Source organism: Anser brachyrhynchus (genome assembly GCF_964034855.1).
Source record: "Anser brachyrhynchus genome assembly, chromosome: 15".
NCBI classification, from domain to species: Eukaryota; Metazoa; Chordata; class Aves; order Anseriformes; family Anatidae; genus Anser; species Anser brachyrhynchus.
This window is the reverse complement of record NC_137733.1, coordinates 12,520,357-12,547,745: the sequence shown is the minus strand read 5'-3', so window position 1 is coordinate 12,547,745 and position 27,389 is coordinate 12,520,357. Positions and strand designations below refer to the sequence as shown.

The 27,389-nt window shown below is 50.0% G+C and overlaps 1 protein-coding gene across 19 annotated transcripts in view; it reads right to left on the bottom strand.

The window, feature by feature from the left end:
* ELFN1 (extracellular leucine rich repeat and fibronectin type III domain containing 1) overlaps window positions 1-27,389 on the bottom strand; it is a 114,882-nt gene that overhangs the window by 82,343 nt on the left and 5,150 nt on the right. For 15 of the 19 annotated variants that reach the window (XR_013939583.1, XR_013939584.1, XR_013939585.1 and 12 more), the window contains exon 2: window positions 11,193-11,305. The exons of 2 other annotated variants lie outside the window; for them this stretch is intronic. The gene's annotated coding sequence lies outside the window, so the exon portion shown is untranslated. Of the gene's footprint in view, window positions 1-11,192; window positions 11,306-14,680; window positions 18,405-20,901; window position 27,389 lie in introns of those variants that run through there. 2 more of the 19 variants (XM_080556164.1, XM_080556163.1) reach the window with 2 other exon arrangements.

The window sequence follows — 27,389 nt, the reverse complement described above, 5'->3', positions numbered from 1 at the left end:
GCTCAATGCTGTGTGCGCCGCTTCCAGAACTAATTGGGGTTTGCTGTGCTAGCACTGCCTGCTGCCTCCGTAAAATGGGCCACAGCCAGCTAACCAAAACACGGGAGTCCCGCTCCCAGCAGGGAGCTAAAGGCAGTGCCATTTCTGATAGACACTAGCGGGACTCCCCAGCTGTATTTATAGAGAGGCACCCGTTCCTCTTGCTCCAGGGAGAGCAGCCGCCACCACCACCTCACACATCAGCCCCCGTCATCTCTGGAATTAAATATATTCTCTGCAAATAGGGAACTGATGTCACATCCTCAAATTTTCCAGGCTATCCTCCACAAAAGGAAAGCACCAGCCCATCTGCCATAGCCCTGACCAACAGAATCTGGTGTTGCAGGAACTTCTGACTTCCAGCCTGAGAAAATGCTGCTTTCTTGTGTGTGTTTTCTCCCAGAAGAAAACTAGATGTTTCCTCCTCTCCAGCTAAATGCCAACACCTTGGCTCCCTGGCAGGTGTTTCGGTTAACTCCATTCCCCCACCATACCTGCTCATTTTTGCTGAAGAACTTATCCCCCTGGGGAACAAAGAGACAGACAGACCTGTTTTGCTGTAACAAACCTCACTTACCAGCTATAATCAGGTGACATTTCAAGCCTGGCTCTCTTCTCAACACTCAGGCACACAATGGCTTGGGCTGGCGAGTCTGATCCAGCTGTGCTGCTGGGGATCAGGGCAGGAGAAAGTCCCCTCGTCGTCCTTCAGATGTGGGAGCGAGCTCCCTTCTGAGCTATCTCCGCAATCATCTCTAATATTAGACCAACTACGGCTTAGTGTGGATGAGTCCTAGAGATGCCCAGAGTGGGAGATCTCACGGCCTCTTTGGCCGCTTGTGCTGCACCACACATCTCTTTGTGCAGGACCATCCTGAACCTCCCAAGCTGCTCTCATGCCCACTGGCCCCCATTAGGCTGGTTGCCACTACTGATAAGAGTTTGGCTTTATCATTTTCGCAAGGTCTGTCCAAGCAGCTGTAGTTATTTAATGCTGGCATCCACACCTGGATCCTGCTGGTCAACAGGATGCGGAGCCTCTGAATGCCCTGAAACGCTGGTCTGACACCGCTGGTGAAGGGAGTTTGGGCACCACATTAAACTACAAAGCAGGTTACAGACTTCCTTGGGCCATTTTCTGCCCAGAAACCTGTCCCTCTAACAGGGATCCCTGACCCTTCACAACTGTTTTGGTGAGGATCATTAAGATGATGAAGGTGGGCCAGATGGCAACTACTGCTGCACTCAGCAACGCATGAAGGACACCCCAAAACTCAGCTAGCAAGGTAATACGTCTCACCGCTATCTTTTGATACCTTTGCCTTTCTGTCTGCAGACTCTCTCCTCACCCTATGGCCACCTTTTTTGCTGAAGACCTTGACTTGCATGGAGCTGGCTGGTTTTGCTGTTGAAAAATGCCACTGTGTTGAGGTTTACCTGGTCCTGGGTGAAATCTCTGTTGGATCAAGAGCCTGGCCAAGAGTCTCAGGGCAGCTGAAGGGCTGAGGTTCAGCCCCTATGGATTCTGTTTGCTCCTAAAGGTATCTGCAGCATCTGAGTCCTAAATTCCTAAATCAAATATTTTTGTTCTTTCCTAAGCGGTAATCCCAAAGCTACAAGATTCATGGCAAGGGGTGTCCCGACTTTACTACCTTTTGGATCATTCTCTTAGAAAAGACAATTTCTACTGTTTTACCAGGGAAGTGCAGGTAACCATTGCCTCAGAGCTCTGTAAATATCAACCTAAACTATGGTACCTGGGGTAATTTGTATAGAAACGTCACCACTTCTCAGGGCCACAGCCTTCCTGTGTGTGAAATGGAAAGAGCTCCATGCTTGCAATGTGTTTAGAGTTCCTTCAATACCTGGCACTGGCCATGCTGTATTATCCCCTGCCCCATCCTCTGAGACTAAACCTGGCGACCTGTCAAGGGGAATTATTCCAGATTACCGCTGCCCAGAAAAGAGCCTGCCAGGAAGATTTGCAAGTCACATCTCCCCACTCCCTGCCATTGCTCAGCAAGGATGAAACTCTGGCTTTCCATCCTGGGATTAGCTGGCAACCCCAAACAAGGAACTGGCAGCCCATTTCTTGCTGCTTGCTCTCCTGGGACTGGCTCTGAGTGCTGCTCACTGCGTATTGCACACACTGCATGTCCCCCGTGAGGCACCACCACCCCTGCTGTTCCTGCAGACACCGCATGCCACATCCAGCACTGCCCATCCCCACCCACAGCAGGGGGCCAGCAGGGTGACGATGGCAGGGCCCAAGGAAGGTCTGTCCTTCTGCAACACTTGCAGTCTGGTAGAATAGCCTGGTTCCTCCCCATTCTCCCCATCCCCAGGCGTGTATGGCAGTGGGGACAGGGAGTGCTTTAGGAGGCTGGCATTTCCTTACAGCGGGTCTTGCTGGAGGTGCTGAAAGTGGCGTATTTTCTTTAGGATTATGGAAGACACCACTCTGAGAGCCCAGAGAAGGGGCACTGCCTGAGCAAGCTCTGCTTGGAGGAGCAGACAGGAGGGCTGGGAGAATCCACGAGCCAGGCCCAAGCATCTGAGATACCTGGGGCAGGGACTGGCGCTGGTGACGCTGGGGTAGATTATTTAGTCACCTCAACCATGCCAGCACCACCTGATAGAGCAGGACATCAAATCCAATGCTATGCAGCCTCTCTCTAGAGAGGAAAAATCCCTTGGATACTGCAAAGGTTTCCTGGGAATACCCCGCTGGTGAACAAGGGCATTCCCCAGGAGATCGGTGCGCACACAGGTATGTAATGCAACCCTTTAAGCGTGCACTCAGTAAGAGAAGTGTTAGCTGATTAAATCTCCCATAAACCTGCAGGAAGTGGGAATTTATCCGCCTCATCGGAGCTGTGAAACATACTCACCTGTTGCAGGAATTAATCCTTCCTTCCTTCTTTTTTTTTTTTTTTAAACTAACAGAGAGGCAGAACTGTGCACATGGAAATCCTGCCTGAAATGAATCCCCGATAAAGAGGAAGCCAAGTTAAAAGGTGAGTTTCACTGCTCACCAAGGCTTTGGGTTTTTAAAGGGTCTCTTGTAGAATTACTGCATTAGCAAGCTATTACAGGCGAGGATATCAAACTGCTATGCACAGCAAGAAAAAGCATGGCACATTTGAGATGGGAAAGAAATGCATAGAAAAATGAGGCAGAAGAGAGCAAGAAGGGGAGAGAGGAGAAGCAGAGATGTACAGAGGGAAGGGAGGGTGATAAATGATGGAACAGATAGTGGAAGGGGGTGAAGAAGAAAGCAATGAGCAGTAGGGTAAGGAGGAAAAAAAAGATAAAAAGAGGAAGAGAAAAGGAAAGAAGAGTGAAATGAGGGCAAAGACCATCTCATCATTTTGCAATTCCACCCTGGTGGAGAGGAAAATTGATGTCTGGAGCTTTTTTTTTATGGCCAACCTCCTGGGCATGGGACAAAAGACAAGTTATTACCCAACCCTGGGTCAGGTCTGTAGCCTGCCAACTGCTTAGACACAATCAGAGAGCCCACGAGAGCCATAAATCAAAGGGGCCAAAGAGATCACAGGGAGCCTAGGACCAGGCACAGAGCAGCAGCAAGCTCAGCAAATGCAACATAATCACAGGAGAGGAGAGAGCCCAGGAGCGATACAGGCTGAAAAGGAGTACCCAGCCCAAAAGGGCTCATCGCTTCTTCATACCATTCCTAAAGACAGCACTCCCCCAGAGATGCAATTCCCCATGCATTTCCTCCTGATTTCTCTTCCTATTGATTTTCAAGCTCTGAATACCATTTATTTTTGCTTGCTTGATTCACTCATTCATTGAATAAAGGCATCATCACTATTATTATTATTATCCCCGTCATCGGGCTCCTCATCACACATTATATTATTTGCATTGCAGAGCTGGAAGATTTCAGGTTGAGGCAGGAAATTTGTGTGAGTTGTTATTACTGCAATCAGATGAAGTGAGAATTGGATCGGCAAAGGCTGCCAGAGTGCAGCTCTCCCAGCAGGACACAGAGGCTCTGCCCAATCAGGCCGAGCTGCAGTTTTATTGCGCGGGTCCTGCCAGCAATTTCGGACTTGTTTTGCGTGTCCCATCTCCCTCCCATCCCACCAGCCACCCCCATTGGCTCCCAGCAGAGAACGGGGAACGCATCGGTACAGGAGGGCAAGGAATCAGAAAAGACTTGGCGAGATTGCACATTTTCTGCCTTGCTGATGGTATTTATTAGACAACAGAAAATAGCTATTTTACCATCTGCCTTGTAAAAAAAAAAAAATCCTCATTAAATTAATGGAATGTGCAGCTGCTGAACAGAGCGTTCCTCTCCCCACCACCTCCCAAGCTGCCCAGCACTTGCTGGAGCAGGGAATTGGGCTGCCAAAAAGTAGCCAAGGCTAACTTGGGCTTGTGCGGTGGACAAGGATAGAGACAGGCAGCCTGCCTCCTATCTCAGGGCCCTTGCTCGTGGTCCTCCAGGAGCCCTGTTGTCACACGTGGGGTGGAAGGACCGCCTTGCTTGTTGTGTCACGTTCCTAAGAATGTGATCCAGACTTCAGACTCAGGAGGTCAGAGCTGCCTATCACCCTACACTGAGCATGTCAGTATTTTGGGACACGCAATGTCCTAATTTCCTTGCCTCAGCCATCTCAATCGATGCAAGCTGCTCAAATCACCTCTACCATCCATCTCTGTGTGTCCAAGTTTGATCTGAGTTGGTGTTTGCCCCATGGAGATGCTCAGCTGAGAGTGGAAAAAACAAGAAGGCCTCAAGACTGGCTGACTGTATAGGCTGCCCCTAAGACCCTGCACTGAACAGACCAAAATTCACGAGCTGAATCCTTTCTGAACCCCACTGAGACAGGAGCACCACAAACCAGTGGTCCTGGATGATTGAACGACGTTCACGGAGATGGGAGAACTGCAACCAGTTTAATGCCAGTATTATCAATTCATTTTTAACTGGCGTGGGACAGCACTGAAAGGCTTTAAGTGAACCTTTTCTTCCAAAATCTGGTGGAGCATGAGGAGTATTTGATAGAGGAGTGGTTGTCAAAACCCCCTATCACTTGCAGCGTTGAGGAGCAGGTCCACCAATTCATAACTCCGAGGGCTCCCAGAGGTACCAGCTGCCACAACACATTGCCTTAGCTAATCAACTTACTGCTTCGCTGCCTCATCACAAGCAACACCATTTGTTTTAGGACAAATAAAGCCCTTTCTTAGATGTCTCGGGATCACTGCAGTATAAACCACATGTGCATTTCCTGCTGTTAACACCAGGGAGCTCCCAGCGCTTGCACTGCTCCTCAGAAGGTGCAAACCCTCCTTTGTGGTCCTCTCCTCCTCTTCCTAAGAGGCTTTTCTATATAAATTTTTGACCTACAGGACTCTTTTTATTTTCATGTCTTTCACAGTAACTTTTTTTCCCTTAAATTTGCTCCTTTAGAGGCATTGGGTGACAGCTGGCCTGAGGACATGGGCCCAGCTGTGCTGAGGTTGCTTCCACCACATCCGTGGAGGACGCAGGAGGCGATGGCCTCCCGGTTTTCAGCACACAAAGACAAGTTACAGGCCTACAGCCCGCACAATCACTTCATGCCGAAATAAATCCTGACATAACAAGTCCTAATACCGCCAAAGAAACTATTACAGTCAGTCACAGAAATAATCCACGCTGAAAACGGGTGAAAATACCTCCTCCCGGTGGAATAACACGGCTCCGGAGGATCCGTTCCAGTCAGGGATGATCACTTCACATTCGCCCAACAGATGGGGGCAGCTCCAAAAGGCCAACGCTTTTTGCCAAAATCCCCTCTGCTTAAGTGAGATTTGTCACAGTCCCATCAAAGATGCGCTTTTAAAACCAATGACCAAGAACAAAAGGGAGGGCCATGAAAGGCAGAGATCAAATCGAAGCCCAGAAGGACGTCCTGGCTGCCACTTACTCCGTCGCCTTGGGCCCTGTTGATCTCTAATGAGCAGCAGTTAGGGCAGAACACCAACCTAATTGCTTCACTAATATAAGGTCCATGGTTCTCAGACTTTAATGGCAAAATTGCTGAGATCCTTTGCCTGTGCTGCCCATGGTCTTGGGAATCATTAGCAGAACCGTGTTGGCACTTGGCCGACACTGCCGGGTGGGTGCTGGTGTGGGCTGTAGGGGCTTTGCACACATGGGTCCCATGGCATGGCTGCTGGCACAAACACGCGTGGGGCACACCAGCCCTGGGGGTGCAGCCTGCACCCAGCAACCTGGCAGCCAAAACACATGACGGGGTACTGAAAATTAGGGGCAGGCTCCCCCTACCCAGGAAAAAAAAAATAATAATTTTGCTTTCTTAGCAAAAAACATTTTTTTTAAATACATTCCTTCAATTAAAACTTGAAGTCCACCACAGAAAATTCTGATAAAAAACAATGGCACTTTATGAAGTTGCCCCTGGGAAAGTCATACTAGTGGAAGCTGAGCCATGGGCACTGTGAAAGCACCTCTGTGCACGCAGGATGTTTGAGGAGGACACTCGCCTTCTGCAGAACACGGCACAAACACGTGTGGGACTTTGGGATGTTCGTTTCTCATGCATTTGCCCTCCCCACATGCGATGTCTGCAGTATGTGGGGCTGATGCAGGTCTAGGAGAAGGCCAAGGAGAGGTGGCATGGTTGTAGGTGGTTAGGAGAAAGTACAGCACGAACGTGGCCACAGTGTGTTTGCACGGCTCAGCACGTGGGGCTCTGGCTGCAGCTGTTGTTATTTTTGAGGTATTTTGTGCCTGTATTTCTCAGAGCTGCTCATGCACAGGCCCACAGCCACCCGCTTCCCACAGAAGGAAACGAGACAGCAAATGAAGGACCTAATCCTCCAGGTCTGCTCTTGGGCCAGCAAACAGGTGAGGAGCTGCTGCTTTTTGATGCCACGGGTCTCATCTCAACATCGTTTCCGCAGCTCCATCCCCTTCATACAGGAGCCCTCTGTTCGCACCGACAAACCCGAGCATCTCCGGATGATTAAAGGAAGTGCAGCCTTTTAAATCGCTCTGATTGGGGTTGATAGCTGCCTGGAGCTGGACACTGCTTTAATGAGGTGTGAAAATCTCCCTGCTGCAACCAGTCCTTCCTGGCTGAGAAAAACAAGGAGGAAGGCAGAGGGGAAAACACCCTCCTCTGGCAGGGTACATTCCTTATGGTGCCTGAATTCAGGCAACTCCAAGCCCAGCGTGCACGGTCCCATCCTCGCCCTCCACCAAACACCTTTTTCAGAAGCTCTCCTTGGCAAGATTTCGCCTTTCCATGGTGAAGGGGAAGAGCTCCAAAACAAAGGATGCCTTTCCTAATGCTCAGACAGGGCTAAACAGAAGCATGGGGGGAGGCCGGAGGTGTCCTGTGGCGAGTGACCCTCAACGTGACATTGACAGCTCTTAATTCCTAAGCCCGCTTTGGAAGGATTTCAGCAGATCCTATTTAATCGCCGCAGACCTCCTCGGCTCAGGGCAGCAGCCCGCCTTCTCCTCCCGGCTCTCTCCAAGAACTGGCCGGCTGCCACGCTCCCGTCCTGGGAAGCACCAGCAGAGCCACCCTCGGCTCATTTACCAGCACACAGCTCAGATCTCGTTTGCCTAATTTGCAGGAGGACCCCCCCCCTTGCTAATGAGGGGCACTGCTTCCTGCAGGTGCGCCCTGAGCTCCCCACAGTCGGGCCATGCACAGCATTAAATATTTAAGTGCTTGTCAAAACAGTGTAACAATATTTTTTTTGCCTTGTTCCATTAGCTTCATTTCCAAAGGCCACCATTGGAACTACTGAACATTTATTTCTATTGAACCCAGCTTAGAAGTTACGATGTGAGAAACTGGGAGACAGGACAGTATGTTCTGTGGTGCTGGCTGCTCCCCACTGCCGCTCAGCTGAGACACGCCAGCCTTTGAAACATCATTTTTATTCCCACCTTACAAAAACTAAAATAAAACAAGATTGATTCTTCCGCTGCTTGATTTGCTTTGCTGGCTAAATGAGTTAGCAAAATACCAGGGAGGTGGCTTCCCCAGGCAAGTTTTGGGGCTGCCAGCTTGGATGAGGTTCGTGCATCCTCGCTGCATGAGCTGGATTTTTAAGGTGATTTTCCTGCTGCTGGAGAAGCATGTACCCAAATCTCCCTCCCTCCCCGGCTATGTCTGAGCAGCACCACATTATATTATGGATATTAGACAACAGCACTACAGGAAGCCAGCACAGACAGCAGTCTGGGAAAGAGCAGAGGCTCCAGACCCCAGGTTTGCTTTGGGTTCACAGCATCACAAAGCAGAGCAAGAGGGAGGTGCACAGGGCAGGGGACACCTGCAGTCCCCAGGGACACCAGAGGGATGACCCACACACAGCCTTTGGCCGTGGGCTCAGCTCCCCATAAGCAAACCCCCAGATTCGCAGGATGGAGCTGGGCTTGCTGCAGGACAGTGGAAGGGACTGCTCGTGGCAGCCCTGCAATCCCCATCCACACTCCCTTGGGGAAAAAAATAAAGGGAAATCTAAAGCAATTTTAAAGGCTTCCCTGCATTTTTATCCCTCCCTCTCTATTTAAAGAGATGCGAGAGCCCAGGAATTTCAGCCCTGTTGCCTGGATGCTCCAAAAAGTTGTAATCTCGGGCAGTGACATCATAGGCTGTTGTCATGGGGATGTCACAAACTCAGCACTGTGACTTCAGCAGGATGGGCAGCAAGGGAGGCAGAGCTTCCCAGCCACTGGTGTCTCTGGCAATTAGCAAACTGGCACGGGAAGCGAGGACGAGACGCAGGATAGGAACATAAAACCATTTGGTAAGTATGATCTATCGGAAAGTATTCCCTGATGAGAGGGGGCCTCCTTAATGGATCCTGAGCTCTTAAGTAAATGGAGAAAGGCAGAGAATAAAATAGAAATTATAGTGATTTGTTTTATTGTGCATTTCATTGAGTAATTAAGAGGATAATTGGGAGTGGGAACATTAGAAGGCGTTACGCTCAGCCCTTGCCTTGCTCTGAAGGACTGAGCTATTGAACATGCAGCAGTGCCCGATGCTTCCTAACACTGATGCGGGACTCCCCAACACGAGGGGGCTCACAGCATGTGGGATGTGCTGCAGAACAAGCAGTCATGTATAAAATGGGAAGGAAGGGGGTGGAAGAGCATCTCCCCAGGGCTCGGCAGGGTGCTGGAGCTCTCCCAGGACATACAGGCTGCAGGGAGCAAAGCCCACCTCTGCGTATCACTGGGCTCATGGTGCCAGGCTCCAACAGGTCTGCAAGAGTGTTTAAGTACAGGGGAAAGCTGAAGTTAGCCCTGGCCATGGGGGACCTTCTTGCCATGGAGAAACACGGGTGATGGAGCGCCAGCAGGGCAGTGGGTGCCACCAGCCCATGAACAGGGCTCTGCAGACAAGTGGCAAGGAGCTGGGAAGCCAGCTGAAACCTCAGCACAAGTTGCCTGGGGCCAGGGGAGCTGCTCTGCCACCTACCCCTTATAACTAACTCCTCCTTTTACCTCCTGATCTTTCTCATTGGAAAACACAAGTACCTGTGCCACTGCTCCAGGCTCCAAGAGACCTCAGTGGTCTCAACTCAACCTAAGCTGCCTCGCCAAGGTACCCCAGCTCCTCCTGCAGATGAGGAAGCCCTAGTGCCAACACACATTCATGAAAGACCCACTCAGACAGTGAAATCCACAGCTCCTGCCCAGTTTAGCCACTGGCATGGCCACGCTCCAGCACAGCTGTCAGGACACCAGGTCCCACCATGGGTTTCCTCCCCACACTGCACACCAGAGACCCCAACCTTCCCACACAACCATCTCCCAAGAGGCCCCAGGTGGAAGACAGCCCCAGCAAGAGCAATCTGTCCACCACAAGTCCCTGCAGGAGACAAACAAGCACGCTGAGGGAGAAGTGCAGATTGGAGTGACCAACACCATGAAAAGAAAGGGCTGCAGTGGAGGCAATGAGTCTCACTGCTCACTGGTGTTAACACCAGGAACACAAGGGGATAACAAGGCTAACTGATGTTATTGCCTCTAACCACTTGCTCTGGAGACAAAACAAGAAAGCCATCAACACAGAAGGGTGTCAGAGAGAAACCCCCACCTACACCACAGCGCTGACCAGTTGCCAAAAATTACCCAGCTTCTAGACCCTTGTTTGCTCTGGGACCTCTAGACCCTTGTTTGCTCTGGGACCACACCACTTATTTAGGAAAGTCCAGCAGCACAGAGTTTAAAGCTACCCTGTGTGACTGAAAACCCCTTTTTCCTCCTTAAGAAGATGGCTGTAAGGACTGTAATCCAGTTACCACACCGGGCTGGCCTTCTGGGTACAGCGGCTTTGTCAGGGCTCAGCTCACTGGTGTCAGACAGCCACAAACCCAAAATGTAGAAAGCCACCAGCCTCGCACCAGCATTGCTGCTCCCCTCCAGCCTCCCCCTGCCCAGCAGCTGCCCAGGGAGCAATCCCAGCCCCTTTAGCACAACGTAAAGCCAGCGGGGTTTGGGGCACACTGCTGTCCTCACAGGCATTGCGGCAGCCTGTTGAGAGAGACAAGTGCTCAGCACATCCCTAAATCAAGGCTCCCATTTGAAGTGCGTGGATCAAGGCTGGATTAGCAGAGCCTGGTAGGAGTGCCTAGCTCTGCTCCCATGCCAAAAAGGCTGCTCAGCAGCAGCAGCCAACACGGCTTCATCCTGCTCAGCCGTTCCTGCAAGCCCTGAGAAGCTGCCACAGCACCGAGGAAGGGGCAGTTCCGTAGATGATGTTAGGCTTGGTCCTGGGAGGGGTAATTGCAGAGCTTTTGCTCTGCTTTCCAGCAATGCTGCAGGGAGGGGAGGCAGAACTGCCCTAGCTCTGTTACGTGAGTTTGACAGATTTCCATGGGGTAGATGAAAACCAACAGCAAACGTAGGAAAAAAATGCCACCATCCACCTGGTCAGGCAGATCCTGCAGATCCCAGAGCCACTGGGTGCACAGCAGGTCCCAAACAACTTATTCATGGCTTGGGACAAGTTGAAAGAAACACTTCTGAGATCCCCCTCTTGCAAAAATCTTCTCTCCCCCCCTCCAGTCCATGCAACAAGCAGGTTGAGTGCAATACAAGCAGGGAACAGAGGATGAACACCACGTCCCAGCCCTACCTGGAGGTGCATCTTTCCCTTCTCACCAAGCAGCCGGGAGGACATTGCTGTCCCTCGGTAATTTTCCAACATCCTGTGCTGAAGGTGGATTTATGCACTGATCATGGGTGGAGCTGTTGATAAAAGTGCAGAGAAACAGGATTTTACTGCGAGGTTTAGGGCTACATCTCTCCCAGCTTTGTATCATCGGGAGGTTGTTTTTAAATCCTTTTTGTATGATTGCCCAAGTTTTCGGTTCAAAGCTTTAAAAATAAATTGCGGATCTTCTTTTATCTACTATGCATGACATAGCTAGAATCATTACATGGCCTAAATGGATATTTTAAGAGGGACCCGGGTTCAAGCCATCCCAAGTTTAACAGGGAGTCAGGAGGATGAAGCTGATTTGCAAATAATGTGCTGTGCTGATTTCACCCAAACTCAAGGGGAGAAGCAGTGGATACTTGTCATTCTTCATAAGAAATTCAAGAACAGAGAAATTGAGTTCAATGGTAAAAATAATATATAGATAAAAAAATCAAGAGAAATCCGCAGCTGACCAATTTCCTCCTGCTCGAGGGGAATGTCCCAGCACTGCAATGAAACCTCGCCTCAGCAAGCAGCTGCTGCCCGGGCACCGGGGAAAAATAGAGCTGCTGTACTTGTCCTGAGAGCACATTTCTAACCGAGAACTGTGGGCATTTCTCATGCTCAACATCAGCCACTTCTTCCTTATGCAGTTTAGAAGACAACTTTTCCCTTTTTGCACTGCAAACACCTTCTCCTGTGAGGACAGAGCTCCGATATTGGTCTGCAGCACTGCACCTCCATGGTAAATTGCCTATCGATGACTTTGTGGCTAATATGTACAATGAGAAGCCGAGGAGCTAATATAATGCAATTTTCCATGTTTACTGCATTACAGTGGTTGAATCTGCTGATTAGTTCCTATTTTTCTTGCCATCTCTTCCTCAGCATCCCTTTTCTTTTGGCCCTGCTTATCTGCATACGGAGTCATTTATCTGTACGGCTGGTGTAACAGCAAGCAGGGCCAAAGCTCTCATTTCTCTTCCCTTTTCAAATTTAATCTTACAGACCTCAATCTTTGTGATACTGCTATTATTTTGTCTGTATCTGATCTAACAGGAACAAGCCATTATTTTTTTTTTGCCTTAAAAAAAAGAGAAAAATGGAAAAAACTAATCCAAGCAAAAAGATAATGATGGCTGTGGCACTAATGATCCTTGGCACATCTCCTTGCAATGAATCCGGTGCTAAAACAGAGCGCGTTTGTTTCCCTTCTCTCTACATAGCTGCAAGGCTGACCCCCCTCATGCTCAGGCAGCTCCCCCCCAATAAACAACGCTGCCCTGATCTCCCGGGGGATCCAGCGCACTGCCAACCATCTCAGCAGCCCTCCTCGTTGTCCTAACTTTATTTACCCAAATAGTGGGAAAACAACTCAAGTGGAGCCAGGCACTCTCCAGCAACATGACTGCAACTGGCTTCTTTAGTTTGGTTCCCCTGGAAGCTAGGGAAGCATCTCCCTCCTGATGGTTATTAACTGAAAAGGAGGGAAGGGAGATTTCCTGCAAAGGCAATATCACAGTGCTTCTCACCGCTGTTCCCCAAATCTTTTCCCTAGATCTTGCAGCAAGGGATTTTGCCCCCCAGCTTCCTCAGTGCTCCCAGCTCTGGGCAGTCTCCCACCTGCACAGACCACCCACTAAAGCACCAAGGCACGCTGTTCCACACGCACAGACCCCATCCACCAGCAGGATTTGCCTAGGAAAGGGCAAATCTGGGAATCCTTCTCCTCCCAGCTCCCTTTTCCTGCACCCAAGCAGCCAGAGGTTTAGCAAGCAGCAAGCACACGCTCCCTCCACTCCTCTGGTGCATGCAGCCTGCACTGGCATTGCATGGTCTCACTCTGTGCTGCGCTCTTTACCTCTGCCTGCAGCCCGGACACCTTCACACACCCTCCTCTTCACCCTAGGAGTGTTATAAATAAATCCCAGGGCCGCACTCTGCCCTTGGTCTCAGTGATACAAGCAGGAACTCGGAACAGCTTCAAAGGCACACTGCCCTGGCAGGGCACAGGATCCAGCCTGTCCCCCTGCTAGGATTTACACAGGTGAAACTCACAGAAATCAAACAGCCTTTGCCCACACAATCTCAGACCAAACCCACAAGGGACCTGGTTTGGGGAACCCTTTGCTCACATCCATGTGGAGCTCTCTGACCTGCACTGGCACCAGGGGATGCTGGGCACTCCTTGGTCTAGCTATAACACAGCATGCTGTATGTTTATTAATAATGAAAGATGAAGATTAGAAAGAGCATTATTAATTTTAAAGCTACTAATAATCATGAGCTGTCCCTCACTTCACCCTGCAAGCCTCAAAGCTTGAATGAAAGAGCAAATTCCAGCTCTGAGCATCTCTAACAGAGGCTGCTGCGATCCGGAGCCCAGCTCATGGCCACAGGCGTTTTCTGCAGCTGGTAAGGAACCTCAAAGGTCTTCTGCTGTGAACAACCATAAGAAGCCAAGGATAGCAGAAAAATATCTCTGATCTATGCCTTTGGGAAGAAGGACTCGCACCAGCCTCCCAGCTCTGCTATACCAAATTGTCTCCTTGCATCCTGTGCTGTACCCGTATTGTCACCCCGAGAGCCCAGGTTTGCACAGAGACCTCTGTCACAGCAGTCATTAGACAGTGATAACCCATTTTAGCAGTAAGGGAAGGTCTGCATTTCCTGAAAATGCTCATTGATCTCTTCCTTCCAGGGAAAATCCAGTTATTTTCAGTCTCGTGGGAGCACAAGCCAAGCAAAAGTCACTAGAGTCCCTTCAGCAGCGAGCTCCCATGGGGCAGGGCTGTTCCTGCAGCCAGATAGCTCAGCTCAGCTCCCACAGGCAGCACGTGCTACCATCAGTGGTGCTCCATCAGCACGGGGAGGATGAATTGGGAGAGGAGCCATCTCTGCTCCAAAACCAGCAGCATCTCTGCAGGACGGGCAGAGCAGGCAGCCAAAAACCCCAGCAAAAGCTCAGGGTGGCAGAAAGGCAGAGCATCCTTTGTGCATCACAAGTAATATTTCCTTGCAAGGTCTGGCACAAATGGCATCGATGGTGAATCATTTCTGTTGTATTTTACTTGGAAAATTGGGGGGGGGGAGGAAGGCATTTTATGGAGAGGCTCAAAGAGAACCTCCTTTGAAAATAGACTCTTTTGGGTACAGTCATCCCTTTCTTTTTGGAAAAGGGAGGGAGGCACAAGAGGATGAAGGAGCTGCTGAAATCCAGATGGATGTGGCTGCAAATTCTGGAGCATAACTCAGATCTCAGGAACCAACAACCAGGATCAAGACCTACATGTAAAGACAGATTAAACACCACCGTCCTCAGGATGGAGACGTGCTTCAAGGCATCTACCCAGCCTCCTGCCCACCAGCCCCGTGCCATGCCAGCACTGCAGACCAGGCAGCAAGGAGCTGCATTTGCTTACCCCGATCTCTCTTAAGCATCCAAAGGCCTGGCTCCTCAGCCGAGTGCTAATTCTCACCCTCTTTCAGCCCAGCTTTTTTTTTTGCAGCTTCTCTACAAATCCAGAATACATTTGAGAGATCAGCACAATGTTTAGTGAGAAAATCGTATGCTACATTTCCGTTTGGCATGACTTTGAAATGGTTAAGCTGTTAGGCCCTGAAAGGGAAGTTTTAAGAATACAGTGGGGAAGAAGAAGCCAAAAACAAAAATAAACCAACTGTGGCAAAAATTAGAGCATGGAAAAAAAATGTTTTGATAGATCCCTTTTTCCAGAGGAACAGGACATACAGGCTGCTGCTTTCCAATGTCAGGATCTCTGCAGCACCGTTGCACTTGGATTTCCATTAACAACAGCAGGGAAAAACAACAAATTGAAAATCAACACTAGCACAGAAAGTTTTTCTAAGCCAGGATCAAACCTCTGATAAATCTTTAAGCCACGGCCATTTGCTCATCTTGCTCACCCCCACCAAGGGGATGCTGTGGGGCTGGCAGGTGCTGGTTGGCACATCAGGGCTTGGGTCAGGACTGGCAACGGCTCAGGTGGTGACACTCTCGCATCCACATTTTCCAGATAAACCTTTCCAAAAAGGAGCAAACCCTGCATCAGCCCATGGCTGTCCTTCATGCAACAACCCCAGGCCCTCCAAGAGTGGTTGAGTTCAGCCTGGGGTATCAAGAGCACTCTCCACCCTCACACCAGCCATTGTATTCTTCAGCCTCACATTCTTTGCACAATTGTGTGACAGTTGTGGTCCTTGTGCCACTTAGATCCCCCTCAACTCCACACTGCCTTTGCTCCTGTGAAAAAATGGCTGGCTTATTTACTCAGCCAAAGGACACTCCTCCAATCACAACAGCTGATTATTTTTTTTTTAAATCATAGGACGTAATGCGATGTTGGATCAAGAGACATCCAAGATCCCATACACATGACATCATCTATGGCTGTTCCATAAAGCAGCAGGGCAATGAAAGCATCAGTGGCACTCGTCTGCTGCCCTTAGGTCCACACGAGCAGCAGGGACAGACAAGCACTCTTTTCTCCCCCACGCAGCCTCCTCTGGGTCACTGTGAAGTGTTTGCTGTTCAAAGAGCTCTTGGAAGAGAGCTCTCTCCCCTGGGATGGTTTGGATCTCAGACATCAGGTTAGGGCACCCACAGAGGTAATGCTGGGGAAAACCTTGTTTTCCAGCGTGTTCACACCTGGGCGCATCTCTGCAGAAGTCAAGCGTGTGTCCTGATATAGGCACCTCCTCTGCAGCTCTGCACATTGACCCAGCTTCAGCTGGGAATGAAGAGGAATAAAGAGATCTGCTTGCAATAAACTCCAGAAACCCCCCTTTTAGCCTTGAACTGAGCTGTCATTCCTGGGATGCAGACGCCATTCACCCCACCACCCTGTCCCCCATCTCCTGGGCTCTGTACCCATACCTGCACTCCTCCCTCCCGCGATCACCTTCTTCTACAATCTTCAGACTGTAATTCCTCCAAAAAAGTTCTCAAGCCCTTGTTGCTGTAAGCGGAGAATCCCACACCTGAAGCACTGACAAAACCCTGTGATTTCATTTTTATAGCAAAACCAACGCTGCCACTGCCCCCCTCCTTGGTGCTCAGCCCTTCTCCAATAACAACCAGCATCTCTGCAGCTGTCGCCTGCTCCTGGATCGCAGCGTGGCTACAAACAGGTCACAAGACGGAATAGAGCACGCGGCAACCTGCAGAGGACTTGGCCCGAGAGCAGCACGATAAATAATTACGTTATTGCAAGTCAAGGGGCAGAGCGTTTCCACTGATAGCATCCTTGCAAGGGGAGAGAGAAGGGGGGTTTATTTACTCTGCACTGGCGTTCATACTCAGCATTGCTCCCATGGTGCTGCCTCGAGGAGCTCCTGCTCCCTGTCCCTGTGGCCATTCAGCCACCCCAGCCCCTTCCGAGGAGCAGTCCTGCTCATGGTCAGCATGCAGCCAGCCTCCAGTGTATTTGAGCTCTGATCTCCCACCAGCCTTTTGAGATTTCAACCTTCCTCCACCCTATTTCCAAGTAGGATTCGTGGGAGGCTGGTGCTGGATCTTTAGGAAGTATCTTACAGCTCACAAAACAATACCTAAATAAGCCCACGCCTCCTCCTTCCCTCATCTAAGTGCCACATTAACAGGTGCTGAGTCTCTCTAAAGAAATCGGAGCTGCTGTGCGAGCAACCCCACTGCAGCCCAGCAAAACAAAACGACAGGAGGGAAAATGAATCGGGATCAATGGAGGAGCTCTCCTGCCCCGGACACCTCCTCGCTGGGTGGCCAGAAGGACAGCACAGGGGCTCCATGCCAGCAGCCCGGTGAACACCTGACTTTATCATAATGGATGATGAGAAGGTGCCGGAGGAAGAAGGGGATTATTTTTTTTTTTCCTCCTTCCTTTTGATTTAAACTTTTCTGCTGGCACTGGCTCCTGGACATGTATTTCTCCATGCTCAGCTGCTGCTGAGTGTGATAATATAGAAGCACAGACCCAATTGTTTGTCTGGGGGCTCTCCTGTAGATCAGCAGCACGATGAGGAAGAGGCTTATTTGCATTGCTGTCACCTGGTGTTTGCAGCAGGATGCCAGGAGCACAGAACAGCCATGGTAAGAGGTGTCTGATTTTAACCTTCACACCACACCCCTTCCCCATGCACTGCCCATCACAGACCGGCACCAAGTCCTCCCTTCCAGCCCTCTGTGCCATCCCATGATGGAAAGGCCACCGGGAGCAGCTTGTTGCTGCTCAGAGAGCAGCCAGGGCAAGGTCCCTGTCACTGTCCCCAAGATGGGAAGGTCCCCCCGACACTGCTCCAGTCACCACAGTGCAGAGCAGCCCTTCAGCTCCTCCCAGACACAGGGGGCTGAAGACCTTGCTGTGAAGCTGGGGAATGCCAGGAGAGGCTGGAGATGAGCAGTTGTGTTATCTCACATCCATCGTCAGGAACAAGAGAGCACAACCCAACACAAGTGTCCTCTGTTGGCTTCAAGGGCACCGACCCACTGAAATTCCCAGTGATTTAGGGCTCCTGTTCACCCTGTTATCACAGCTGTGGCACCAACGAAAGCTTTCCAAGCAAGCCCAGCAGCTCCCTGGGACCATCAGCACGGCTGTCACCTGGCCAGTGCTCCTGGAGCAGAGCATGGAAGAGCAATGAGGGATTTTAGCTATTTATGAATTAGAGGAGTGGCTTACATATTTTAAACAGGAAGATGAAGGAGATTTTGCTCAGAACAAGGGCTTTCTTCATTTTTTTTCCTAAATTGCTTTCCCAATCATTATTACTTTTTGCCACAGTGAACAACCAGGCAATTCCATCATGTTCCCTCGGACATACCATGGCAGACAGCTAACGCTATCAGTTAAGTCTTGTCCCTTTCAATCACCATTACATAGGAAGAGCAAATTTATTATGATGCATATGTCATTACACACCAATGCCTTTCCATTATCATATAACTGGATACCCCCAAGCTTCATAATTTGCAGCATAATAGTAATTTTTAAAGAGCCATTGGTAATCAATAGCACTCAGCATCCTGTCAGGATCATTTGCAAAACAAATAACACTGATCTCAAACAACTTTACAGGAGGGATATTTAATCCCTGCAAACTGCATTATATGATGGATAAGCAAGGAATACTAGACTATGTATCATGTATTTTCCTGGATTAAATATCACTTCCATCACTGTTGCAGCCTGGTTTTTGGCTAGGCAATGCCGAGGTGTTGCCTTACAGAGCCACACCACCCGAGGGCTGAGCCCGGCTCCTGCGGGCTGGGTTTGCTCCTGCCCTCAGCACTGACCTGCCCAACCTCCACTGAAATCAAATCCCAGGCAGGAGGTGCTATTTCGAGCCCCTCGTCGACCCAGAGCCCCGGTTTAAATGAGTTACTACCTATAACTCCACATAAGTGCTAAGTAGCATCATTTAATAAGAGGCTGAGCCATCTGCCTCGTTAGCTAACAGACAGACCTTCAGGACAATAAACAGAAGCTTGTTTCCCTTATTGCCTTTCCTTCTCCTTTAGGACGTGCCGCCAGAGGCTGTAATTGGGAAGGTAACTTTGTCCCAACCGCGGTCAATGTGACTCCAGTCCCTCCACAGGTGGCGTTACCATAGCATCCCAGTCTTTAATGGGGGATTTTTTTAATGGGGATTTTGCACAGGAGATGGAGACAGCCACCCCATCCAGACCCCATGCTGACCCATGGGGGCTGACACCATCCCACCAGCGGCTGCTGGTTTGCTGCAGCCCTCCAAGCACAGCAAACAACTCACCCAGGGCTCTCCAATTCATATCTCTGGTATCAAATTGGAGAATTCAGGAGAGCCACAGCTCCTGTGCTTCAGCCGGAACACCAGCCAGGGAGCCCATCATCACCTGTTGCACAGCCAACAGCAGACCAGCGCCCGGGATGCCTTTTATAGACAGCTTTCCAGGGCATGAAATCCACATTTAAGTTTTCTGCCCTGGTTTCTGCCCCACAAAGCTGTTTGGCACAGCCGTATCTCGCTCCTGGCAGCTGCAGACACCTTTAGCAAGATCTTCGGCTCCCACTGATGTGGAAAAATTCATGCATTTCCCTGCCCGTGTAAGCACGGGTCTGGCATTCATGCCACTTCCCACCACGGCACGGCGATAAGCCCTGAATTGCTCACTGCTACAAACCCTGCACTTCGGTAAGGATGGACCAAATCAGGATAAAAAAAACCACCCTGGGACCCTAACTAAGCACTTTAGCTGCTGGAGATTGCAGAATCCTATTTAGCGATATCAGAGCATTTTCTGCAGAGGGAACATCTACTTAGACCTGACTATAAGAAGTCAGGAAATTAAATATTTCAGGAGGAAGAAGAAACCCACACAGATCTGCCCATTTTAGCTCATTTCTAGAGAAAATTGTGGTTTAGAAATGGGATTAACGGGTGTGAGGGTGTCCCAGCACACTCTCGCACCGGGTAGCACCCTGGTTTGACCACATGCTCCCACCCTAAGCAAGATTCTTCTGGAGAAAACACAGCTTTTTATTTTATTATTACTTAAATAAAAGGTGGAAGGACAAGCTCTCCTCCCAGTTACACCAGTGACTTTGTGAATTTCCACATGGATTGCACAGGCACAGCTCTCATTTGGGGCTGTTCTGAGCATCTTTTGGAGTCACCCTCACCTTGGGATACTCAAACCCAATCTGCTCAGACACCAGTAATTACCACTGGCTAGAAGGTAGCATCAATCTCCCATTTAACTATAATATTCCAAACACCATGGCTCAGCAAGCCTGTGGTGGGAGAGGGCACAGCCACTTCCCCCAGATATAATCCAGCCCCATTCAGCTGCCACCACCACTCATTCATTCACACGTTCATGCACAGTACCTGCTCATTCAGGGCTCTTCCACAGATTAAATATTAAGTGATTTATACATCACCATCCCTTTTAATTTAAACACATTGGAATTGCTACTGACTGACTTGATCTTCCCACAGCTTTTTTTTTTTAATCCTCCACCTGCAGTTTCATCACCATAGGCCACCACCCAGGTGGATGTCAGAGGTTCAGAAGCACAGTCCGGGCTGGAAAATGGAAGGGAGAGCTCCAGCAATGCTCAGACCCTGGACAGCATTACAGAAGCACCTTTTATTCTCTTGAGCAGAGATCTGGGTTCAGGTGCAGCTGAAGGGATATCGCCTGTCAGAAGGCATGCACCCCACCACCACACCCAGCTCCCCAGCATCCCTGGAGGCTGCCCATGGGCAAAGGCTTTGCAGCAAACAAGCTCTGTCCTATTTGATGGACAAAAAAAAGCAACCAGCGACTGCCCAGACTTCACTTGTTGGGGATTGAATCTATTGCTCTGGCCTCAACATGCTTAGGGCACAGAGGCTATCACATCCTTTTGATGTGGAGAAGGTCAGAAACTCTTCGCTGTAGGCTCTGCTCTCAGCTCTTCTCTTCATCTCACCCTCCTGGCCAAAGAGGAAACCTCTCAGCCCTCCACCACCACCTCCTCACACCCAGTCTCCTGCATGGCAAAGCCACCCCCAGAGGGTAATGCCTCTTGTTTCCAGGATCTGGGATGAATATAGCAGCGATGAGCAAGCCCGGAGCTCTCAATCCTGCTCCTCAGAGAAGAGGAAGGCACATCACTAATACCTGACTGGGTCATGGGTGTCCTCCACGTGCCAAGGAAGAGCAGATCTGCACTCAGTTCTCCCCCATGTCCTCACTCTGGAGGTCAGGAGGTCCAACGCTGCTGCCCATGGCACAAAAGGGGAGAGAACACTTCCACAGGAAGGGAAGAAAGAAGAAAGATCTCACTGGGGCTGCAGGAGCCTAAAGATGGAAAACGCTTACAGCTGTGTGCACATCCATATGCATTAGAGAACAGGCCCTGATCCAGCACATGCTTACGTCAATCTGCCGTCACCAAGATTTAGGAGAACATTTAAAATTAAGCTCAAATCTCCTCACACTGCAAAAAGTGGGGACAAAGAAGGGAAATAAGTCTCGTGGTCGGAGCGGAAGCAGGTGTCGGAGGACCCAGTCCCACCACAGGCTCCAGCACCAGATAACCCTGGGCATGTCACTTCACCTCCAGGTTTCCTGGAGCCCCCAGCTCCCCAGGCAGGATCCCCTGACTGCCATAAGGGGCTCCCAGATGCCCACCGAAGACATGACCAGGGTTGGAGGCTGATTTCCATCCATTCCCCACGGCCAGCCATTTATGTACAATTACAGACGAGGGGATCACCGCAACTCACAGCTCCAAGGGGCTCATGGGGGTCCCAAGGAGCTGCCCAGAGCCTCACCCACAGAAGCAAGTCAGGATTTCCAGCCAGGATTTTGTCTGCTGGAAATAAAGACAACAGCACTTCACAATAAACGGGGAGCAAAACAAGATCAATAAGTGAAACATGCTCATTTCCCAGCCCAGCCAGAGCTAATTAAAATGAAAAGGGTATTACTCTGCCCACCATCACAAGTCAGATATCCAGTGCAAAACAGGGGGTGTTGGCCTAACAGCTATACAACACAGTACTGCTTAGGGACTGTTCTGTTATAAAGATAGGGAAAAATAAAAATAAAATCAGAACAGGAACTAGTAATTCTTCACTGAGATTCGGGAAGCCATGCAGAAAGTCTAGTGTTTCTTATAGCCAAAGTATGATTAAGAGAACCTAAAAGTGAGTTCACAGTGGAAAAGGATTTTAACATAGAAGACAACTCTTCTGCTAAACCACAAGTGAAGGTTAAGATTAGCAGATTGACCCACACAGCAAATGAACAAACTCCACGTGGACCTGATGGTGACATTTGCTGTGCGTGTGTTTGTCGGGAAGCCCTAAGAGCCGCATCCCGCAGATTTATTTCTCCTTCCCTTAAATGTGAAACTGTTGTACAAACACCACAGCCGGCTTGCTGCTCCTTTGTGAATTGGGACAGCTGTTGAAACATGTTGGCTTATTGAAGCTTTCCTTTTACTCCTCCTGTGGAGGATGTTCTCCAGAAGCGGTCGCGTTATTCCTGCGCCCACACTCCAGCATCTCCCTAGGCAGGGTGACTGGGAGCCAGGCCAAGCGAGCAGCACAGCCCCATCCAGAAACCACGTGCACAAAGGGGTGCAGGAGGCGATCAAGTCAGTATGTGTGCTCTGAGGCCCCAAGGGAGCTCCCCAGAGGGCTGGGACCAGCTGGCAGGACAGGGTGAAGCCTCCAGCACACCGGGACCAGGGCAGGACAGGCTCCTCAACCGCCATCCCCATATCCCCAGCTCTTCACAAAACCTGGCCTTCTCCTAGCACAGACCAGGTGCCACAGCCTCCAGGAACAGACTGAAACCCAGACAGGGTAAAAGTTCAGACTGATCCCTTGTGTTTTATGGCACCATTGACCTCCTGGATTTTCAGCAGCAAGCCACTTGCAGAGCCTGGCAGCAGCTCTCCGTCCCTCAGGCCACGCGCCAGGCCCTGCAATTCACTGCTCAGCACAGCTTTCCCAGGAGAAGGCATCTGGAAGTGACAATTGCAGTCCCCCCTGCAATTAGCAGGAGCTAATTGGCACAGCAACACCAGCAATCACATCCCTCATCCCACAGGCCCCGTATGTCACCCTTCCTACATCTGCTCTTGTACCTCCTGCACCCTAACCAGGGGCAGGACAAGCACAAGGGTTATGGCTTTGGTTTCCAAGCCATGTCGTGGGGCAGGGGTGGCTCAGGTAAAGCAGAAGCAGGTGTTTTTATACCCTACAGTAGCTGCTCAAGCGCAAACTCCTCAGCACGACTCTGAGCGTGGAGCTAAGGAGAAACTGCTCAAGCTCCTCAACCATCCCAGGCTTCTGCCTTGTGCTCAGACTGCCCAGTCTGGAGGGGGAAGAGTTAATTAATAACATCATCAATAAATGACCTTTCAGGCCACACAATTACCCTCTCCTGCAGGAATACCTTGGTGAGCTAGCAGCATCAACACGACCAGCTCTGAAGTTGAGACACTTATCCTTTGACAATGCTCTGTTGCAATGACTTTATTTTGATGGTACCAGATGATTAATGCTTACGGCTGCTGTCATTTTGTTTGATAGATTTTGGGGCTGCGGAGTGACGTTTGCTCAATGCACCATTCCTGAAAAGCTGTGCTCGTCTTAGAGAGGAGAGAGGCATCCAGCACAGCAGCCAGACTTTTTGCAAGCCACAGGTGATCTGGAGAGTTGCTGTGAGGAACGTGGGGATGCTTACAGGAAGCCCTGCCTGGTAAAGGCTGCATAGAGAGGAAGGTGCGTTGAACAGCTAATGTTGTAAGAAATGGTGAGAGTTTGTCTCATCCAGAGGTTGTCAGTTATAAACATCACAGCCAAGAGCCACGGCAGACTGCTCGGGTTTGCCACAAACAGGCTGGAAGATGGAGCAAGTAGCAGAGATCGGATCCCCAGCTGAGGCTCTGCAGGGCTGACTTTCAGCCACACTGAGCTCTTACAGCTGCTCTCAGAGCCAAAAAGCATCCAAAAAAATCAAACTGATCAATCAGCAAAACAAGACACAGACAAATGTCTTAATCGTAGCATTCACTAATGTGAGAAACTTGGAAGCCTTAATCCCATCCTCTGTGCCTCCAACTCCCCCACCTGTAACACAAGGACAAGAACCACCTACCTCCCCCAGCTGTTGCAAGCTTTTCCTAATCAATCAGCTCATTAATTCATGCAGAGCATTAGGTAGACAGCAGATAGACAGCTTTATACAATAGTCTTTTCTGCAAGGTGAAATATTTCTGCCTAATCCCCCGCCAGCAGCTGCCTGCCCGCTCCCACCCCACAGGCACAGGGGTCTCCCCAGGACCCGAACAGCACCCGGGGCGACGCAGGATTCTCTGGCCGGAGACACCCCATCCCAGGGCTTCTTACAGATTTGATTTTCATCTCATCATATTTAAAAGCTGTCTTGGGAGCGTAATGATTTTAAATTCACTCACCACCGCAGTCCATCAATTGAGCGGCGGCTGCTAGCGCCTCGCGAGCGGGCGGTGATGAATGGGGCTTTCGAGATGGCATCGCTCAGCTCCGAGCGAGAGCAGAGCGTGGGCAGAGGGTGGAGAAGGGAAAAGCGAAGAATTTAAAAGGAAGAAGCAGGGAGGGGAGGGAAAAAGCCCAACCTGCTCACTGCAAGCTTCGGACAAGCATTCCTCCACTGCTGGGAGGCATGGCTTTGCGGGAGCAGTCTTGGCTTGCGTTATTCTCCCTGATCTGATGTTTGTCATCTTGCATTTGTATTAAATGTATTGGCCAGTTTATTTAGTAACCAATAGCCCCACATCTACCTTGCAGAGACAGGGCTGCCGGCCTCTGCCCCGCACACATGCCCTTACCCAGCAAGGGGAGGCACTGCTTCCCTTTCAAGGAGGGGAAGAAGAGCAACCACCTCATACCACAGGCATGTGTTCCTTCAAGGAAAAGCAAGGAAGGGCACAGCACTGCAGGCATTACCCCTCACTCATCCCAACCCTGGTGGGACTGGGAAGGGGAGCACCAGCATCCATCCCTGCAGCTGCCACGGGTGCTGCTCCCCTGCTTGTCCCCCCGAGTCACAGCCACCTCCTGCCATACACACGGGACGCATCCCCTAAAGGGGTGCTGCTCCAGGGAGATCAGCCCCACTAGCTGCTTCTCCCCCCTGCAGGGGAGGGAAAAAAACAATTCCATGCACACAGCAATCCCCCTGCTTGGGGCATCCTAAAGTTACATCCCCAAGGTCTCATCCTGCTCTGCCACCAAGCGCCCTGCTGCCCTGGGAGGGGATGGTGCTGAGCACTGGGAAGGAGCCAGTGCGCGTCTGGGACCCTATTTCTCCTTTTTCGTCCAGTTACGGGGCCGGGTCAGCGCTGTGCAGCTTGCGAGCGGAAAACTATTCACAGTACATAAAGCTGTACCGAAGAGGCTGCAGTTCGTGGTGTGAGCACCACAGCTGCGTGCTACCACTCTCAGAGAGGGGAATGAAGCAGAAAAATGAAATCCACAAAACAAGCAAAAAATAAAAATAAGAGGCAGTAAAAGTAAATTAATGATGTTGCTCCAATTTGAGCAAACACTAATTAAGAACATGTAATTGAATTAATGCATTATTTAGAAACCCTAGAAAATCCCAAGCAGGGGTAAAAATACATTGTAGGGCTCTTAACATCCCATATCTCACGCCTCACTACTCGCAATTTATTTTAATGTCACCAGAACCCACAGATTTATTTATGTCCTTGTCACTCACCATTGTTTGGTATTTATCCTCTATATCTATATTCTCTCCCCTCAATTTTACCCACCCATATGGGGCCGTGATGCCCGTGTGATAAGTCAAAGCCCTGTAAAGAATTAGTTCAGCTCTTCAGCTACTTTCCCTGCCCAGTAGCCAGAGGTCTGGGTCTAATTTGTCTAGAGCCTGGAAAAATGTCAAATGCTTCATTAACAAACAAACCCAGCTTCTGGAAATGTTTTCCTCCAGCAGCCTCAAGTGTCACTTCACCGCAAAGGGCCCTGCACGAGCAGGATCTGAGCCTGACCCAGAACAGGTCGGAGAAACGGTGTCATCACAGCCTGGAAATGGGGAGGAAGCATCACCCCACGGAAAAGGGGGGAAATATCAGCCCCTCAAAAGTTGTACAGCAGATATCCATACCTATGGAAGGTCCCAAGATAATTGCATTTGCAAATGGGACAGTTTACTAGTGCTTTGGGTATTTAGCGATAGGTTTTACATACGTTATTTTCCCCCCTTCTGAGCCCTTCACAGCAAGGCTTACAGTTTTCTACTACACCCAGGTTTCCAAGAAGAGATACAGACAAGTACACCAAAAGGAAAGAAATTGCAAGTGTCTTTAGCCTTTTTAAGCAAGGAAGGCATCATGTGAAAATAACACAGGCATAGCTGAGCTCACGCACACGTAGCTCTAAGAAAGGGGAAAAGCAGCAGCATTAAAGTATCGGACACTTAGGTATAAGCATATATTGTAGCAAAACATGCATGCTGTTTATAAAGCATGTTGGAAGACTTTTCCCCAAAAGACACTGTATAGAGTGTAAAATTTTATTACCTCTGCCTGTCCATTTCACAAAGATCTACAGAGAAACACATCAACAAACCTGCCTGCAGTATAACTCCATTAAATCCAATGAATGAGTTTGGCCCACAAAAAAACTCGGCGCTTACTGTAATAAAGCTAAAAGCTGATAGCAGCTGATACAGTAAAACACACACTTCTATACGTTTCTTCCTCCTGATTTAAAAATACGAGCAAGCTGCACAGATTGCTCTTGTCCAGCTCCTAAAGAAATGCTGTAATGGGGGAGAAGAAAAAAAAATTGGAGTTTTCCTCTTCACTTTGTTCGAGTTTAAATGCCCACAGCTTTTTCTCTGTTGTTATAACTTCACCAGCTCCACATCCACCTCCTCCGGTGTCCCTCCAGCTCCCTTACAAGGGCTGACACCCCTATGTCCCCTGTGTCACCTCCTCCAGACCCTCCTGCCCCAGCTCCTCTTGGTGCGAGGAGGCTCCAAGTCCCCTCACAGCTTATTTTTTAGATGTTTCTTGTTTATCTCTATTACAGGGATGTCTCAGAGACCTAGAGGGCTCCTGTGCTAGGGGCCATACATATAGCCACGACTTTGGTGGCCAAGCTGCACCTAACGTACCATTTCATGTTCTTCCTCCTCTTCCTCCATGCCACCGGGGCTGCCACCGTGCTCCTCAGGGTGGGGAGGACACAGGGCCACTTGAGGTCTCCCCTCCATCCCCTTCACCATGAGGTCCTCACAGCCCTGCCTCCTTCCCTACCCGCACTTTGGGGCCACCCAGGGCTCTGGGGGCACCTTGCCAAGCCCCAGCCCGTGCCTCTCCCCTCCACCAGCCCCACGTTGCTGCTGACCCCACACCTCCATTGTGCCACACCAGAAACCACCACACAAAGCCCCAGCACCATCCGCAGTCTCCGACCCTAGGTTCATAACACTAAAAAAAAAAAAAAAAACACACACAAAACCTATTTTACCCCCCCAGCAGCTGCATCAGCTCACACCAGCCACCACAGAGGGCTGCACACCTTGCTCACACCCCTTCACATCCCCTCCAGAGTTTCCCCATCAGCTGCAAATCCCCCGCA